This window comes from Staurois parvus, unplaced genomic scaffold (genome assembly GCF_062004578.1).
Source record: "Staurois parvus isolate SC_StPar_1 unplaced genomic scaffold, SC_StPar_1.0 ptg000445l, whole genome shotgun sequence".
Taxonomy (NCBI): Eukaryota; Metazoa; Chordata; class Amphibia; order Anura; family Ranidae; genus Staurois; species Staurois parvus.
This window is the reverse complement of record NW_028318241.1, coordinates 8318021-8337623: the sequence shown is the minus strand read 5'-3', so window position 1 is coordinate 8337623 and position 19603 is coordinate 8318021. Positions and strand designations below refer to the sequence as shown.

The window sequence follows — 19603 nt, the reverse complement described above, 5'->3', positions numbered from 1 at the left end:
CTTATATACTGGCTACAAAGTATCTGGAAATCTGTGTAAAGTTACCTGTAAGTTTGAGAAGGCCATCATTCTCAGGAGTGTTAGTTGACCATCCTCAAAACAAACTGTTAGTGTAGCACTGAAGAGCACTTTATATATGTGTAAACTAATGATGGACAAATAGGAACAGACAGGGGGTGTGGCCTGGATGGCAAGGCAGATGGTTGCACATTAGCTGTGCTCCGTGCACTCAGCAAACCTTTTCTGGCTCAGTGATCTCCCAGTGGCAATGAAATGGGAAAAATTTGCATTCACACATCATAGACCTGTCAGCACGGTTCCTCCACAGGCCTCATCAGGCCAGAATATCTCCTCCATGTTCAAAGCTCAAGCCTTTTCACGATCAAGGACATTGGCAGACAAGATGGCGCAATCCCGCCCAGAGGCAGACTACAGTGAGAAATTGCTATCAGTGACGGAGGACTCGGACATCACCACGGGCCATTGCGCCTAGTCAAGGTGATTCACCATAAATTTAAAAGATAACCTCTTTAGACTAATACCTTCTGGACTAGAGCTTTACTGCAACCCTGCTTCCTTTTTATCCCTGGGTGTTGCATAGCTCCCTATTTGTTTGCAAGGTTTGATAATAATCATTCTAAAGGCTGTATATATTTTGCTTAATTTTTTTTAAACCGTATTTGACAATAAGCAGCTGCGCACATACTATTTGCTGCTCTGTGACATGCTGTAAGTCGGTTAAATATAAAATGTTAATGTTTAATATCTACTAATATAGAGCTTATACTCTTTGTTACATCAACCAGGTTATAGACTCACTAAACAAAAGGTGACAATATATATTATATAATATTGCCTAATATTGTGTGACAATACTTAGTTATCATTTTCTTTAATATTCTATTATGTCTTTCCATATGGGAGATTTATTTATTTTAAGTTCTGCTGTTCTAAAGGCAGGCTTTGGGTTTCAACTTTATGTTCCGTTGATAGTTACTACTTTGATTTTAGGCGGCTGAAACCTGCAGTTCCTCCCACTCACCCCACAAGTAGTAGCTTTACATTGAGTGCCTTGTACTACAATATAACTACTATTTATTACTGCCTTAGATATTGAGATATCAAAAGGCGTTGTTCCTAATTCTTACTGTTAAACCCTATATTATTAGGGATTATCTGATTTTCTTTTACTATTATCTTTCTTTCTTTATATTTGCTGGTCATCTAAATTTGGAGTTCTTCGAAGCCATCAGAGTGGGGTGTAGCCTTATTGTGCTCAACCATTGAATAGTTACTTCACTGTTTACATACTGTAAGCACTCTACTATACAACCATGACATTCTTTGCCTTAAGGAAAAATCCCAGAATCATATCCTTTAACTGCCGGGGACTGAATATCACCAAAAAAAGAGTAGCTTTACTACTTGAGCTGGACCTCGACTGGTTTTCTTACAAGAAACCCGTTTTCGTACACAACATGTTCCTAATATGATGAATAAAAACTTTGTTAAAGCTTTCCATGCTACTAACCCAACCTCTAAATCTAAAGGAGTGTCCATATTGGTGGGTAAAGAGATGCTATTTGTTCTCACTCAACAATTGACTGACCCAGGTGGCAGATATTTATTCCTCAAAGGTACTTTGGCGGGTCACCTAGTTACACTATCCAACATGTATTTCCCAAACAATTCTCTTTTTTCTCCTGAATAATGTCTCCTTTTATAAATATATTGTTGATGATTTGAAATGGTTCTCCTCTGGTTGTATTATTTTGGGAGGAGACTTTAATGTACCCCTAGACCCACTTATAGATACATCTACAAGAGCCTCAAGTGTAAGGTTCACAGTGCTTAAGAAACTCAAAGACCTTTTAGGTTCCCTGACTGTGGTTGATAACTGGAGAACAATACATCCAGAAGACAAAGATTTTGCCTGCTATTCAGCTCCAAGTAATACATTTTATCACATAGACTATATCTTTATGATGCAGCAAGATTTATCAGACTTACGAGGAGTTAGTATTGGAATCCAATCTATTTCAGATCATGCCTCTGTCGCCATGGGGTTTATTTACTAAAGCTGGAGAGTCCAAAATCAGACTCCCTTCTGCATAGAAACCAATCAGCTTCCAGGTTTCATTGCCAAAGCTTCATTGAACAAGCTGAGGTTAGAAGCTGATTGGTTTCTATGCAGAAGGGAGTCTGATTTTGGACTCTCCAGCTTTAGTAAATAAACCCCCATGTGTCTGGCCACCCCAAATCCTCAATCACAAAATATTTTTCATTGGCATCTAAACCCCTTCTAATGGACAGACCCTGAAATCCAGCAACACAAAACAGGTGAGATTAAACATTTCTATAATTCTACAGAGGACTTGGCTCCTTTGACAATTTGGGAAGCACATAAATGCACACTGAGAGGTGAATTTATAAAATGGGGCGCCAATCACAAAAATGAAAGAGAAAGGGAAATTATAAACCTATCTGACAAAATTGCATCCCTAGAATCACATCATAAATATTAATTGGCTATCCAGACAGCAAATGAGCTTAAAGAAGCTTGTAAATCTCTTGAGCATATTTTACATTTAAAGGCCAAACATTTTATTTTTGCATAAAGGCATTTATTACGAATACAGAGACAAAAGTGGCAAATTTTTTGTCAGGGCCTTAAAAGATACTCAGCTAATTAATGATATCCATGGGATTAGGAGAAAAGACAGCAAATTGGAAGGCACCACCAAATTCAGCACAACACATAAGACATCACAAAGAGTTTTACACAAAGCTGTATAACCTCCCACCACAACACAAATCTACTAATTTGCAGGGTAACAGGGAGCATATTCTTAAAGAATATCTGCTCCATAGCAAAATGCTCACATTAAGGACTGAGGAGATTGAGGACTTAGAACAAGCTATAACTGAGGAAGAATTACTGTACGCTATCAAAGCGCTATCAAAGAGCAAAAGGCCAAGACCAGACGGGTTCACTGCACAATATTAAAAAAACTTTTACACAGCTATTAAAAGTTCCTCTTTTACAGGCATTTAATTCACTCAGCAAAGCACAGGAGATTTCTAACTCTTTCTCCTCAGCTCATATTACAGTACTCTAAAAACCCAATAAAGATGTGACAGATTGTGCAAGCTATAGACCAATATCACTCTTAAATCTGGATTTAAAGCTGATCGTAAAATTTCAGGCCAAGCTTCTGTGACCCTTTCTATCTGAGTTAATTGGACTGAACAAGCTGGGTTTATGCCAGTATGAGAAGCAAAGGGTAACGCGATTAAAGCAATAAACTTAATACATAAAATGAGCTTAGACAAAGTTGAAGGCCTTCTTCTGTCCACAGACACGGAGAAGGCCTTTGATAGGGTGACTTGGGGGGACTATACGTTCACCACATGTAAACAGGCTTGAGCACCCATATGAACTTGGTTTCTTCTCTCTATCAGAGCTGTTCCACTCAAATTTAGATTCACTCTCTGAACCAGTATTAATAATGAATCGCACAAGACAAGGTGGCAATTTTCTCTCCATTGTTATTTATTCTAACTTTAGAACCTTTAATTTGTGCTGTAAATCTTAATCTTTCTATAAGTGGCCTAATGGTTCAGGATAGAGAGTTCAAATCTGCAGCCTATGCTGATTACCTCCTCTTTATCCTGACAAGACCCAGTACATCCATTCCCAACTTGCTAGCAGCTTTCCATGATTTTGATTATGTTTCTAATCAGAAAATAAATTGCCTTAAGTCTCAAGCCTTGAACATATCACTTCAAGCCAAAGAAATGATAGAGATACAACAAAACTGCTCATTTAAATGGGAAACTAAGGCTTTAAAATACTTAGGAGTCTGGATTACATACCATCCTAGCAAGCTTTTTGAATTTAACTTTCCTACTTCTCCTAACATCCATAGAATGTGATCTTAAACAATGGACAGCAAAAAACTTTTCATAGTTCTGTAGAGCATCTATTATCAAGATGACAATTTTGCCACACCTGTTATATACCATGCATGCTCTTCCCATCCATATTCCATCTACATTTTTTAAGGCTTAAAAGACTATCCAAACCAAGTTTGTTTGGGCAAACAAAAAAACTAGTGGTGCACCGAAATGAAAATTCTGGTGCCGAAACTGACAAAGAAAATCCAAAATGCACTTGGCCAAAAACCGAAACCGAAATGCGCAGTTTTTAAAAATGAATATATATTTTTTGGAAAAAAATACACTTTGATTAAAAAAATATATATATACCCCAATTGTTTTGTAAAATATGTAAGAGGATGTCACACTGAGTAAATAGATACCCAACTTGTCACGCTTTAAAATTGTGCATGAAACTGCGGTACTTAAAAATCTCCATGGGTGATTTTTAAAAAATTTCTACAGGTTAGCAGTGTAAAGTTACAGAGGAGGTTTAGTGCGAGAATTATTGCTCTTGCTCTGACATGCCTCACATGTGTGGTTTGAACACCATATACATATGTAGGCATGATCTACATATGCGTTAACCACTATGTGCGAGCACAGGGGGACAGGGGCACTTTAAACTTTAAAAAAAAAATGTATTTAATGTTTTGGCTTTTTTTTGCACAGTTCCTTTTAAAAAAATTGTAAACACTTTTATTCTTATCACAAGAAATGCATGCATCCCTTGTGATAGAAATAATTAGTGACAGGTCCTCTTTATGGAGAGATATGGGGTCAATATATATTTATGTATATATTATCATCTTATCGAGCAGTTGGGGTTTTGTAGCCATCGAGACCATTCGTTACTGAATTTGTGATGGGAGGAATTATTGAGGGCCGATCTTCTTTCCATATCGCATTGGAAATTCAGGTCCGCTATAAGGGCAGAGAGAGAAGGAGTTGTGGAAGATTTCCATAGTTTAGTGATGTTAAGTTTTGCAGCTGCTAATATGTGGATAATGATGGTACGGGATTTGGTACTGAATTTGTCGATTCCTATATGGAGAAGTGCGAAAGCAGGATTTGGAGCCACTTGGGCTCCATCAACTGATGAAATCAAGTGGAAGATACTGTTCCAGTACGATCTTAGAGATTTGCAGGTCCAAAGTATATGTAGGGTTGATCCTATTTCTCCGCATTGTCTCCAGCAAGCGGATGAGTGGTGGGGGTAATATAAAGAGAGTTTGACAGGTGTAAAATACCACTGGTGTAAGATTTTCATGTACGATTCCCAGTGGGAGCTACATCTAGATGCTTTATGTGTGATGTTGGTAGTATTATGTCATCTGCAAATAGGCTAATTTTGTGTTCTCTTTTGAGATGGGAGATTCCTGCGAATGCTGGGTCATCTCTGAGTTTTGAGGCTAATGGTTCAATAAGTAGGGTGAAGATTATGGGGGATAGGGGGCAACCTTGTCTGGTATCATTGGAGATGTGGAAACTCTGTGATAGCGTACCGTTGGTTAGCACTCTCGCTGAAGGGTTGGAATGAAGGGCAAGGATTGCCGATAGCATCCAGTCTGTGATTCCAAACTTTTGAAGCGTGAGTTTCATAAAGTGCCAGTGAATTCGGTCAAATGCTTTTTCAGCGTCAAGGGATAAAAGTAGGGAGGGTCGTTTAGTGGTTTCTAATGTACAGTATGTAGAAGAGAAATTAGTCTCCTGGTTGCATCCGGCGCTTGCGACCAGGAACGAATCCTACTTGGTCTGGGTGGATTAGTGTGGGTAGGTGGGGAAGCAATCTTTGGGCTATTAGTTTGGTGTAAAGTTTTATATCTGTATTAAGTAGTGAAATCAGTCTGTAATTCTGAACAAGTTGGGGGTCTTTGCCGGGTTTTGGGATAGTTGTGATTATGGATTGCAACATTTCATTAGGGAATGTACCTGCAGATGCGGCATGGTTAAAGAAAGCGGTTAGATGTGGTGTAAGGTTAGGGGCAAATGTTTTATAAAATTTGTTTGTAAAGCCATCGTTCCCTGGAGATTTATTAAGGGGTAAGGTTTTTATAGTATTCTCTATCTCCATGGGAGAGAATGGGATAGATATAGAGGTAAGTTGTAATGGAGTAAGATGGGGTAGACTAGTGGCAGTTAAGAAATTTTGTATGGACAGTGTCGTTGGTTGGGGTGTATCTGGGTCATCTTTGATATTGTACAAGGTTTGGTAGTAAGTTGCAAAGGCGTCACCAATGTCCTATAGATTTGTAAGCGAAGTGTGGGTAGTTGGGTGTAAAATTGAGGAAATTTTAGATTTGAGGCGTCTTTGTTTGATTTTTTTTGTTAGAAGTGAGTTTGCTTTATTAGCTAGGGAGTAAAATTGTGATTTCGTTTTTGGGAGGTTGAGGTCATATTTATATAGTAAAAGGGTTCGGAGCTGGTTCCTGTCTGAGGTGAGGGATGCAGATGTGAAGGTATTGGGGTTTTGTTTGTTAATTTCCTCGTTTAGTTTTATGGAAGCTAGAAGTTGGTCAATTTGTTGTGATCTCTGTTTATTGATTCGGGCATTGAGTTGTATGAGAATGCCTCGCATATAAGCTTTGTAAGCAGGCCAAAGTGTGGTTATAGAGATATCAGGTGTAGTATTCATGTCAAAAAATAAGTTATGGGCTTCTAATAAATGTTTTTGATTCTCTGGGTTCTTCAATATAGTATCCATATGGGGGGGGAGTGCTGAGCATTGAGAGTCGTCCAGGATTATGTTGATTGGAGCGTGGTCTGACCATGTGATGGTGCCGATGTTGGATGACATTACGTGTTGTAGAGTCCATTTATCTGTAATAAAGAAATCAATTCTGGAGTAGGATAGATGAGAAGGGGAGTAGTAGGTGTAGTCCTTTTCGGTACTGTGCTGGCATCTCCAGATGTCGTAAAGGTTGTGATCATGCAGGAAACGATTGAAATTTTGTTTGAGGGATCTTTTGTTGGAGGACGAGTCTAGGAGTGGGTTGCCGATAACGTTGAAGTCTCCGCCGATGATAAGTCTGCCTTGTTTTTGGGAAGCTATAATGGTGTGAAGTTTCCAATGAAATTGGGTCTGATTGTTGTTCGGACCGTAAACATTCACTAGAGTGCAGAGGGTGTCATTAAGTTCGCAGATCAATATGTGATAGCGACCTTGAGGGTCCACTGTTTCTGATATATAACGGAACTGTATAGTGTCCTTTATAGCTGTAAGTACACCAATACGTTTCTTAGGATTGGTGGCCATGTAGATGTGGGAGAATCAAAGTAGTTGTAGTTTGGGGGTCTTGGATGTTGAGAAATGTATTTCCTGTATGCAAAGAATGTTCGCATGAGATGTCCGAGTTTCCTTTTGGAGCATCGATCTTTTGAAAGGGAAGTTTAAGCCATGAACATTTAGAGATGTTATGTTAATCATAATATGGATCCTTGGTACGGTTTGTGGAGTAGTAGAGTTGGTGTTTGAGGCGTTGATCAAGGTTGAACGGATACGGGTGCAAGGAGGAAAATTTTGTAGCCTGGGCCGTGCGGAAATGGCTCGATTGGAGAGTCAGAAGCCGTGTTCCATGTTCATTTGGAAGACTTAATTGAATTGTTGAAGTGTTTGGTTGATTGGTGGTGCAGGAAGTGAGGGATGCGGACAGGGGTAAAAAAGGCTTGCGTAAAACACAAGAAACATGAGTAGCTTGGTACGCTACTTCAAAACTGGGGGGTGTGAACAAACATTGACCATAGACAAGGTCATGCCAAACAGTGTTTTGTAACAAGAAAATTTTTAATTGGGCCGATCGCCAGATCTTAGTTCAGTGGATGGGATATAGTGGAGTAGAGCATCAGAGGTGCGGAATTTGAAGCGGATTGGAGGTATAACGCGGCAAAATTATTCTGCTTCCATCTGTTGCGTAGTAGTAGAGGTGTATTGTTGGGGGTCTGCAGGTAATATGTTCCATATCTTCAGTAAATCTATCCCCGCTTCTAGGTTTCTAATTGTGTAAATTCTGCCCTGGTGTCTGACAGTAATTTTTGTGGGGAAGACCCATTGGTAAGCAATGCCATGGTTTCGTAAGGCTTTGGTGATGGTAACCAATTTTTTACGATTAAGAAGCGTAGCTTTTGAAAAGTCCACATATAACTTGATGTTAGCATGTGATGATGGTAAAGGAGGGGGGTTTCTGGCTGCTGCCATTATCTTCTCCTTTATGTGATAAAAATGCCTAGGGATTGATGCTGACAGGAAAGACGGTTTTGGGATTCTGTGAGCACGGTCTATGGCGAGCTCATCATCTGAGAGAGACGGATAAGGTGTTTCAAATATTGTTGGATGTAGGGTAGCAGTGCCTCGTTGGTGATATTTTCAGGAATACCCCTAAATTTAATGTTGCGTCTGGAACGATCCTCCAGATCCGCTAGTTTCAAATTGATTTGTTCGATGTCAGAAGTGTGGTCAGCATGTGCATCAATCAAGTCATTGTGGGCTATAACTATTTCCTCCATCTTTGTTTCAATATGGCGTAATCTGTGGTCCTGTTTTTGAATCACGGTGGTAATTTGGGCAAGTGATGATGTTAGGTCGCTGTGCAGCGTCTGCATGTTTTTCATGCAGATTTCAGAGATAGGTTGGTCAGACACAGGGAATGTCTCTATCACTGGGAAATCATTGGCATGCTGAGGGGATGGATGGATGAGGGTCTGGTAAGCAGATGTAACGTCTGTGTCCAGACGTGGATGTGATTTAGCAGGGCTACTTGTTGTGGGGGACAGGGGAGGAGATGACTCACCAGGGTCCCCTGGGTAGAGCGGGTACTGCAGCATGGGATCTGTCTTCTGGCTCCTGTCATCCTCCTCAGATCTGCTTGCTCCATTCACAGAGCCGGCGCCAGCTTAGATCCCTGCCTGAACAGCAGGGAAGAAATGTGTCAGCTTCCCCGTCTGTCCCAGGGTTTTTCAGCGGCGGGGCATAGCTGGGGAGGGTTGTGCACCTCTGCCCTTGCTCTCTGATGTGTTTAGCTCCCTTGGGGCCGGTGTAAGCTGTTTCGGGTCTGGCGGATGGACGGAGTGGATTTCATTGCACGTCCATGCAGGAGCCGACCGCGCATGCGCCCCCTTGCTGCTTTGTTCAGTGATACAGTGTGCCAGCAGGTGACCCAGAACACGGTGACCAGATGGACCACTGGGAGAGAAAGTACCATACACCTGCCAAACAAGTGAACACTTACATTCTCCCTATATCTGCTACTTTACCTGCACACATTTGTGGAGATTGTATCCTATTAACACCACGTACTGCTGCCTAGTTCCCACAGCCACTAATGTTGAACACTTTTGCAGCACAGTCCAATCATCAGAGCTGACCGCAGTGTACCTTCTGCAGGCCATATCACATCAGTGCTCTCTTGACCATTGGCCTACCCTTTTAAAGGAACATCTACCAATGTTGCCATTGATTACTGCAGCCCAGAGTGGAATTGCCCTTTGCCAACAAGTTTTACTGCCAGTTTTGACACTCTATTTGCCTAAAGCTGACATTTCTCCTGAGTGCATTAGAGGGGATAACACCCAAATCAAGTGTCATTTATGGGAAGAGTACACTTGTCCTTTCTTCTTCCTTTCCTTGTGTTAATCCTTTAAGGAACTATCACCTACATCACTTCCGACTTGTGCACCAACTGGGCCCCAGTGAGCGCACAGAAGAATCCTCACTGCATTTAAAGCAACAATGGCTGCTCTGGTCAAAGAGCTCTTTCTATCTCAGATTTTAGCCTTGCCATCAGATTCTGAATGCCCAAAGTGAGCTAGTTATACTATTGCTAGTTTGTATTGATAACTGGGGTTGACAACGCCTCAGGTATTGGGTTAACTTCTGAAAAACAGGCCTGTTAATACTGATTGAGATTTCTTTATGTGTTGTTTATTTGCTTAGAGTTACTAAGAGTAATAATTGCCATTACACATACCAATACTATTTTGTACTATTTAACCAAGCCTACATTGAAGTTTAATATAAACCTCATATCAGTTTACTCCTATTTGTGTGTGAGTCTATTTTCTGGTGGCAATCTACTCTGGCCAAAAGAGTCCTGTGGTGCCAGCAGGGTTGGGCTTTCAGAAAGTGGTTCAAAATGATAGGGAGCCCAAAATAACTTAGAAACTCCTAAGAGGGTAGTGCTACAATACTATATCATTTGAAGAGCAGGACTGTCACCCTAGACTGCACTCCTGACTACAAACACCTACCCTTGTCCTCATTTTTCTAACATAGGAAGGAGAGATTGTGCAGTTCACAGAAACTTGGAAAAGTGATAACATTTTTAAAAAAATGTACTTGGGTGCACAGGAAATTACAACTACGTTGATTTATTTATAGGTTCAACAGGTATTTTTTGATACTTGCAGAAAAATCTACTGTACGTAGACAAAGTGGTTCTAAAGAAAAAAACATGTTACCACTTGCTGTGTGCTCTCCCTTCTTAAACACTTACCGGAGTCCTCTATCAACCCAGTACTGTGCCTGGCTCAGGGGCGGACTGACAACTCATGAGGCCCCCGGGCAATAGGGGATCATGGGGCCCCTGTGTCCTTGCCTTAACTCAAAGACGCCTATGAAAAAGGTACCAGGGGCATCTCATGGGGCCCCCTACTGACCCTGGGCCCTGGGGCAGTGCCCGAGTTTCCAGCTGGTAAGTCCACCCCTGGCCTGGCTGCATCTCTTCTCTCTTCACTCCCTGCTCTCACAGGAAACTATGAGAGCAATGGGAGCCAGTAGTTCTTGCTGCTTTTAGTCAAATCCAGTGAGGTTGGAGCGGGGCCGAGCCGTGCTGTGTGTCTCTGTGCAATATCATTGTGCAGACCAGGTAAGAATAACATGTTTATTGTTTTATTTTAAAAAAATAGCCTTTACAACCACTTTAAAAAAAGAAAGGTAACCACATATAAGGACTTGTATACCGCAATGTATAAACATTTTGTTCATGGGTTTTGATATACTTTACTGTATATGTTTTTTGTTTTGAATAAAATGTAATAGGATGAAAACCTCTGTCGGGTTTTTATTACTGTCTTCGTCCCCACTGGGGATATTAGCCTTCTCTAATGGTTCTGGTGGCCAGTTTCCCTGGTACAGTATAGAAACTAATCGGAAATCACAAAAAAATTGAGCAGTGACAGAAGGTGAAGGGAACTCTTCTATAAATCTGATGACAACTGTCTAAGAGGGGATATTCTATGACTTTGGAAAGGTATCCTGTTACTTCCTGCTGTGTCTCTGGTATAAGAAGTGAAGTGAAAATTCCCCAATAAGAAATAGATAGATAAAACTGACAAGAGTCCTAAAGAATACCTACTAAATTCAAAACTAAAGAAAAAGGTTTTGCTTTTTATATACAAAAAAGACAAATAAGGATGACCTTTACATAACATCACATCTTGGGTTATATTACTGCAATATGAAACTAAGATCCTATATTTTATTCTATAAATTTGGCAAACTGGATTTCATCTTCTTGACTGAGGCAATACAATTTGGGCTTTTTCAATGTTAAAATAAGCTCAAGGCTAGCAAGTAACCTCAATTCAGCACGTGTGATTGATGTTCACCTATTGTGTGATTGTTACACTTCGCGGAATATACAGAGAATAGAAATAATTTTCCCTTGGTGCGTAAGTCAACAAACTATTTGGGAACTCATGGGAAATAACAGAGCATAAACCAGACATTCCTTTCCAAAGTTTCTATTTATGTATGTTTCATTGTTTTTCCATTTTTGAAACCATCATTTGCCTTGCTGGTCTCATTCTAAAACATAACTGTTTTTGTTTATTCCTCTGACACATTAAGAAAGGTATGCCCGGAGTTATTTTTACCTGATTAGAGGGAAGGCAGCATTGATTCACACAATACAATGGACTTCAAAGCATTTCACACCTAAGCATGAACTCCATCTATTGCAAAACAAGTAGACTAATCAATAAAAAAATTATCTAAGGGTGTACTCAAACTAGCAGTTATAAATATACCTGGGCACGGATCACCCACTTGTTCTGATTTATCTGTGTAGTGTGAGTGCTCTGAACCATACCCAGGAATGGTTAAGCATTCCATACCTGGGACTGCTTGGAAGGAGAGGGTCCAGGGATTGGTTTACTTGTGGTACGGTATGTCCAGTATGGTTTGCATGAGCACAAACCATGCTTGAGCTCAGAATTCTTCATAGTTTTTTGAGAGTAAGTGTGCCTAGCTCTTTAAAGCACTGCCAAAACTGCTAATTTGTGTTCAGTTTGTGTATACCCTAAGTCTCATAGCCCAAGCACCAGGGCAGCAGCTTTCAATATCATATTGGTACTTTGTCTAAAATATGTTGGCCCCTTGGGCTAAAGTGAAAGTTGAAGACTGAAATTTGTCTTCAGCTAAAGGGTAAAAGTGCAAAAGTAAATATAGAATAAAATATGCATTTTAAAAGGCATACAACTATTGCAGATTGCCCTAGAGTGGATTTTGAGTTTAAAAGCAAAATTAATGTGTAGTTTTAGAGTGCTTTATTAACCAGTGTGGATATTCATTAAACACTTCAGTATATAGTAACAAGAACAGAAACCAATTTGCACAGAGTATAGAAAGTAAATGAACAGTTGTAAATAGTGATATCTACAGGCCAGAGGTATGAACACCATATATTTCCCTCATAGCACAAAGGTGTCTCTCATTATTTATTAATACAGAGAACAACAATGTAAATAATTAAAATTACAAGACAGTACTATGCATTTTAATTACACCACATATTCACACAGGAGGCCTTCTGATTCTTTAAATGTGTCTAGGTAGTTTAGGTTCCTAGTCTACAGTTTGGTTGTTATCAGTAGGAATAGGAAAATGTCCTAAATTTTTTAAAGCCTTGCCCAAGGCCATGTTCACATCTGGACATTTGCAATCTCGGCGCAAGGTGATTGGCATTCCATATGCATCCATCAAAAAGTTCATAGGTTTAAGGACCTTGCTAACTTGTCACTCTAAACGGATTGGAAAAGTTATGTTGATTCAGTTTCAATAATCCAGATTTCATGTCTATAACTAGTGATCCAGACTAAAATTGTACGTCTTTGCCACTTCAGTTCTGATCATTGTGTGCCCTACTTTTATCTTGTTGATCTTTAGCAGTCTTGATTACTGCAGAGGCACTGAACATTTTGAGTTTTTATTCACCCAAGGAGAATCAGAAAATGGCACTGGCTGAAATGGTGGGGATTGTGTGATAGCAGATTTGTCATGACTTTCTCAAGTAATGAAGTTGTTTGGACATTCTTGCCTTGCCACAAATATAGTTCATGCAGTTCTTTCTTTGTTCCTTCTTTCCCCTGGTGACTCTCATATGCAAGTTATATAAGATGTTCTCTCAAGATCTCTCATACTAGTAGGTGAGAATATCCATGGGCAATATAGCCGTCAAAGGATAAGTTCATCTTTGGAAACATGTAACATGTCCCTGATCATGCAGCCGCTGCACGTTGCCCCCCCCCCCCCCTGAAAGAAGTATGGGGAGAAGTTTCCCATACGAGCTCAACTGTCAAAAATGATCTCTCACAAGCAGTGTATAACTACAAATAATAATACAGAAAGCGACTTGCACTACCACATACCCATAACATGCGCGTAAACAAAAATTATAAACATACAGTGCCGTGCTTCTTAGCACACTTGTTAATAGAACCAAACAATAGTGCACACATGAACCAATAAAAAATAATAAATATAAATTATAAATCAAAAGTCTCTAAATAGTGATCTCTTCAACTTGAATATGTTTCATATTTCATCTCTTCATGTCATTTAATCCTCCACCAAAAACAAACACTAGATGTGCCCTTACTTGGACTTTTTGACCACACATAAAGTTAGGTCAAAAAACACATTTGTCCCTTGAAGTGGACATTCAACAACTGATGTATCCTGGTAATGGAATCTTCCTTCACAGATCACCTTAGTCTCTCCTCCACTCAGCATCCATGGTGAAAAAATATATGAAACACAATAGTGCTTTATCCTTTTAAAAACTCTATTTTTATTAAAACATAAAGTGGCCACTCACATAATAAAGGTGCTAAATCACACCAGATATATTGCGCATAAACATCCAGCAATGTTCATATACAGGCAAACAAAGATAGGTTCCACTCATCTGAAATGACACTGTGGGTGGATCGGTGGATCAAGAGCGTTGTGATGTCATCAAGCCCCTCCCCTGTGTGTCGTGCCACAGGGTCACATGGCTTCCTCAGGAGGATATGATTGGACGCCAACACGTTCTAGGAAAATATATATTTGCCAGCTGTCATTTTCTTGTAGCATCCATGTGACATGCCTCCGCCAATCAATATGAAATACATTTAAGTTGAAGAAATCACTATTTTTTCATTTTATGATTTATATTAATTATTTTTTACTGGTTCATGTTTACACTGTTGTTTGGTTCTATTAATAAGTGAGCTAAGAACACTGTATGTTTATAATTTTTTTTCCCAATGCGAGCTGTCGCTTTTCAAAAACAGAGCGTCCGTGTGGGGTTCCGCCCACACAGCTGTGTCATTCATTCACAGTCCTCTGTGAATGAATGGAATACAAGTTCTGACAGCTGCTAAGGTAGTGAGCACTGTGGCACTGTGGCAGTTCATTGAGTCTTCCTGTCAGCAAGTATCAGCTTGCCCGTACAGGATGTAGAAGCAAGCAAGGTACACTGGGAGTGGCAGAAGACTTGCATGGCATCAGCGATCTTCTGATGTGCATTTATTATTTTTTGTGGAAAGGTGAGCTTATGTGTTAACTAATTACACTTCATGTCTTATCCTGTAGTAACGTCACCAGCCTGCCTCTCCAATTCGTCTTATCAGAGAATGCTCTTCCTTCATTGAGAAAATGCAAAGCACTCTCATATTGGTGTCCATGTATTTTGCGTTTGAAATACAGCAGAACTGCCACTTGACAAGAGAGCTGGAAACTAGTGGAGATCGCTGTACTACCACTGTCTACTACAATCATTTCCAGATTCTACAGGGATCCCATGTAAACACATCTGTATCTGGAATTCTTTAAGTGGGGAAACTTTGGACACTGGAAGCATAGGGTAACTGGAACTGATAGAATAAGATAATCCACTAATAGATGATTTAGTGCAGCAAACAGATCCCTGCCTAGTAGAATGGTGCCTTTCTTTACAATGTAGAATTCAGCCACTGGCAGGAATCCAAACACAGGAGTTTCTGAGATGGTTGTTACCCATGAGTTTGGTACTGGGAGGAAAATATTTGTGCCTGGATGGATTTTGAGAGGGGGGGGGGGTGATTTGTGATGGGAGAGGAAGAGAATTTGTGCTGGAAGAGGGATTGGGGAGGAGATGATTTGTGTTGGGACAGGGGGTTTGGTGGGTTAGGATTTGTGCTGGGAGAGGGGATTTGGGAAGAAAGAGGATATCTGCTGGGGGGTGGTGGATTTTTAAGAAGGGGGTGATTGGAGCAAGGAGGAAGGATTTTTTGCTGAGGGGGGATTTTTTGGGGGAGGAAGAGGATTTGTGCTGGGAAGAGGTATTTCAAGGTAAGGGAGGATTTGTGGTAGGAGGGGAAATTGGTGGGATTTGTGCTGGGGGAGAGGCATTTGGGGGGGGGGGGTTATTGGTGTTGGAAGGGTGGATTTGGGAGGGGGGATTTCTTTTGGGGGGAAGGATTTATGCTGAGAGGGGAGGATTTGGGCTGGAATGGAAGATTTTGGGAGGGCAAGGATTTATGCTGGGAGGCAATATTTTGGGAGGAGAATATTGGTGCTGGGAGTGGTGATATTGGGGGAACAAAGATCTGTACTGGGAGGGGGGACTGGGAGACAAAAATTTGTGTTGTCAGGGGTGGATTTGGGGTGAATATGATTTGAGCTGAGGGGAAGGTCTTCAGCAGAGAATGGGAGATTTGTTTGGGGGAATTTTGGCTTGCAGTTGGAATTTGCATTTGGGAGGCAAGCGTGTAGATTAGTGTTGGATTTTGTGGGGGAAGGGGGATTTTTTCTGACAGGGGAAAGTGGAGGATTGCATTGCTTACTGACCCCTGCACTCAGTACATTACATACTCCTGTGCCCTGCATTTTGTGCATTACGTACTCCTGACCCATGTACCCTGTGTGTTATGTACCCCTGACTCTTAAACCTGGCAAAGAATGCAGCACTCTCAGCATTACTAAATACTGACCTTTCCACTCTGTGTATTACAGACTGCTGCAATATTTAAACTATGTTGTACATATCATACTTCTGACCATTGCTTATTGATTCAGCAGTTGCTGGTTGTTAAGCAATCTCTGACAGAGTGCACAATAGCATATGAAATGAAAGTGTATGTTGCGAATAATGAAGGTGCCGAGGTTTATACATGTCTGTCAGCTTGTGGCACAATACTAAAGCACATTTTATGGGCACAAGGAAGCTCATTTTTATAACTAGGGACCTTTGACCACCCCAATTTTACCACTATATCAGTTTTAAGGGTCCTTTTATACCATAACTCTAAGGTAAAGTACACATTAACACATGCACTAAAACAAACACACATTGAGGCGCTGTGGTGTGATTCATGGCTTCCATCTTTACTCGGTCTTCCTTCTGGGTTCTCACGGTGGCTTGAATGGCCGAGTCCCAATGACTACACAGCCACGGCACAGAGCTCTGAAGGAACCACATGAGTATGTCACCGTCAGTCATTTAGGAGATATTCGTTTTTAGTAAACATAAGCTTTATTGTAAGCTTACCGGTAGATAAAAATAACAAAGCAGAGTTTACTACCTCTTTAATTGCTTTTATTTGGGAATTCATGAATTCTACAAGGATGGATATTGTGAATCCTAAATTTGTTTCTCACCAAAAAGTGACATTTGTCAAACTAACCCAATTACAAACTAATTCTTTATCTCTAATTATTGGTGTGATGGCTTCTAGTTATCCATACAGAAAAATATAATTGGCAGACCTGCATTTAGGAAACAAAACAGATATTCCATTCAACTAACATCAATGTTTTATTACATACAGCTGTGATTTCCAAAACATTTCTTGTGTTAAAGTCTACTAAATTCTTTATACATGGTGTAATGATGAAAAATTAATTTAACTGTAGCTACCCACACATAATAAATATTTGTACTGTATGACCAAAAAAGGAGAAACAAAATCAGACATTTTATATTGGCAAACTAATTTTAAAACATATTTAAAATACAATTGTGTGAAAAAGTTTGTGAACCAGAGGAATTTTGATGTCTGTGTAAATGGCTTCTAAGACAAAAGTGTAAAAGTAAAAGTGTTTTGTGAATACAGTCACTAGAGGAAAGCAGGGACAGATTAACACAGAGGCAGAAGAGGCACAGTTGAGGCCCTTGTGTGTTTCCTCTTCTAATTTATTCTGTCGGGCTCAGCTGTGCGTTTGACGGGCAGAGCTCTTTGTATCAGAAGCGCTGATCGTGGTTCAAAAATAAATGAACACCTCAAACAGCAGCTGAAGGTTTCCTTCATAAATTATTTATTTCAGGTACTTATAAAGCGCCATCAATTTACGCAGCGCTTTACATATTGCACATTCACATCAGTCCCTAACCCTAAAGGGGTGTACAATCTAAGGTCCCTAAATCACATTCATACACATACTAGGGACAATTTAGACAGGAGCCAATTGACTTACCAGCATGTCTTTGGAGTGTGGGAGGAAACTGGAGTACCTGGTGGAAACCCATCCAGGCACAGGGTGAACTGCAAACTCCAGGCAGGTGGTACCGTGGTTGGGATTTGAACCGGTGACCCTAGTAATCCCAAGCGCAAGTGCTAACCACTTAGCCACTGTGCTGCCCACAAATACTGTGTAATACTGTACATCATAACAATACAGTGACAGACTAATAATTGAAGCTGGTATGCAGGCTTAATTCATTTATACATTGTGAGAATATCTGTTCCAGTATTTTTTTTAATAGTTCCTATGTGCAAATCAAAGAATTGCCCTTTGATCTGTATGTGTTATTTCATTTCCAGCCAACTTGCAATTTTAAACAAAGCTCTCTTTTCATTTTATTCTTAATTACTTTTCTTTTCTTTCTAGCATTTTAAAACTTTTTTGGTTTTAAAGTTTTCTTTTAGTTCTCTTTCTTTTTTGTTCATTTGTTTTTGTAGCACTGCCCTAAAACAATTCATAAAATTTTAAAAAGCTTTTTGTTTTTAAAGGATAAGTTCACCTTCAGGAACATGTTACATATTCCACCCATTTTTAGGGTGGAAAATGTAACATCTTTCTGCTCCTGCAGCTCTCCCCCAATTCCTCCCCCTCTTGACTCCGCCCACAAGGCTGCAACATTCATTCACAGAGTTCTGTGAATAAATGAACTACAAGTACCGACAGCCTTTGTGGCTGACAGCTTCTAGTTCTCAGTGATCTATGAGGGCGCTGGTGAGCATCCTCATAGTTCATTGATTCTGCCTGGACTGAAGTAACTGCCTACTTATATCGTAGGATCTGCTGATTGTGGGTGCAATGCTTTACAGTCTTTATGAAAACAAAATAATAAATGCACATTTATTACTGAAAAAAGTGCATTTCTTATTGTTTAAATAACCTTTCTGAACCTGAAGCATCATTTTTTTCATTACCTGGAATCTCCCAAGATGTCACTGACCAAAATTGGGTATATACATATTTGTTCAATGACATCACCTGAAATGTCCCCTCCCCTTTGTTTGCATTCAACTGCAGGGCCCAAGAGTTGTCTTCAGTATTGGATGTGTCGGTGCATTTTTTTTCCCGAAATGTCAGTGAGCATCGTTCCTTGTGATTGATGTGTCAATGAAGGATTTACAGGGTCTGGTATGCAATTTGGGGAGGCTCATGACAGCTCCATAAAAACCAGTCTGCTTGTCTATCACATTTAAATTTTTCTTTTTCTTTTTCTTTTTCTTTTTTTAGAGAGGAGTACGCCAGTCTTGGAGGTACTGCAATACCTTGTTCTAAAAATCCATTTAATATATGGTCCCCAGATAGGGTACCTAGCAGATATTAAACTGATAAGAACAGATATTACACTTGACCTTAACCCAAAGACCAAGAAGTGATGGAAGCTGTCACATTTAGCAGCAGTATTAATACCGCTGCAAAATATTTCACTTCCTACAGCATGCAGCTGGAGGTTCCACTTGGCCAAGCACCCCATATAGTTCATATGTTCGATGAGCTCCAAATATGCAAACTCAGACATGGTTCGGCCAGAGCCCTCAACTCATCCCTACTTTTAACATAGGACTGAGAGATTTTATTTTTTGCCTGGAATTCCACTGTACAAGATGGTATTGTTGATCTGAATGATACAACTACCTTAAACTGGTTGTAAACTCTTCCACATACCCAGTGAAGTGACTGACCTCAGGTGATACACAGAGATGAAGCAAATCCTCCTACATAATTTGTACCTGTTTATCTAAGCTGTTTGTCTCCCACATCCCTTCAAAGTGCAGAATTTACACAGTATCTCTCAGCTCTGAAAAGCTGGGGGTGGGGAGCTGAAGTTACATCATTGAGGGAAGCACTGAGAGCTGATTGGAGGGAAGGAACACACCCCCTCCACACAGCACACAGGAACAGAGCTGA

The 19603-nt window shown here is 40.2% G+C and overlaps 1 pseudogene; it reads right to left on the bottom strand.

The window, feature by feature from the left end:
* Nucleotides 1-18926: 18926 nt before the first annotated feature.
* LOC149453921 (U2 spliceosomal RNA) lies at nucleotides 18927-19072 on the bottom strand (annotated as a pseudogene).
* Between the last annotated feature and the right edge of the window lie 531 nt (nucleotides 19073-19603).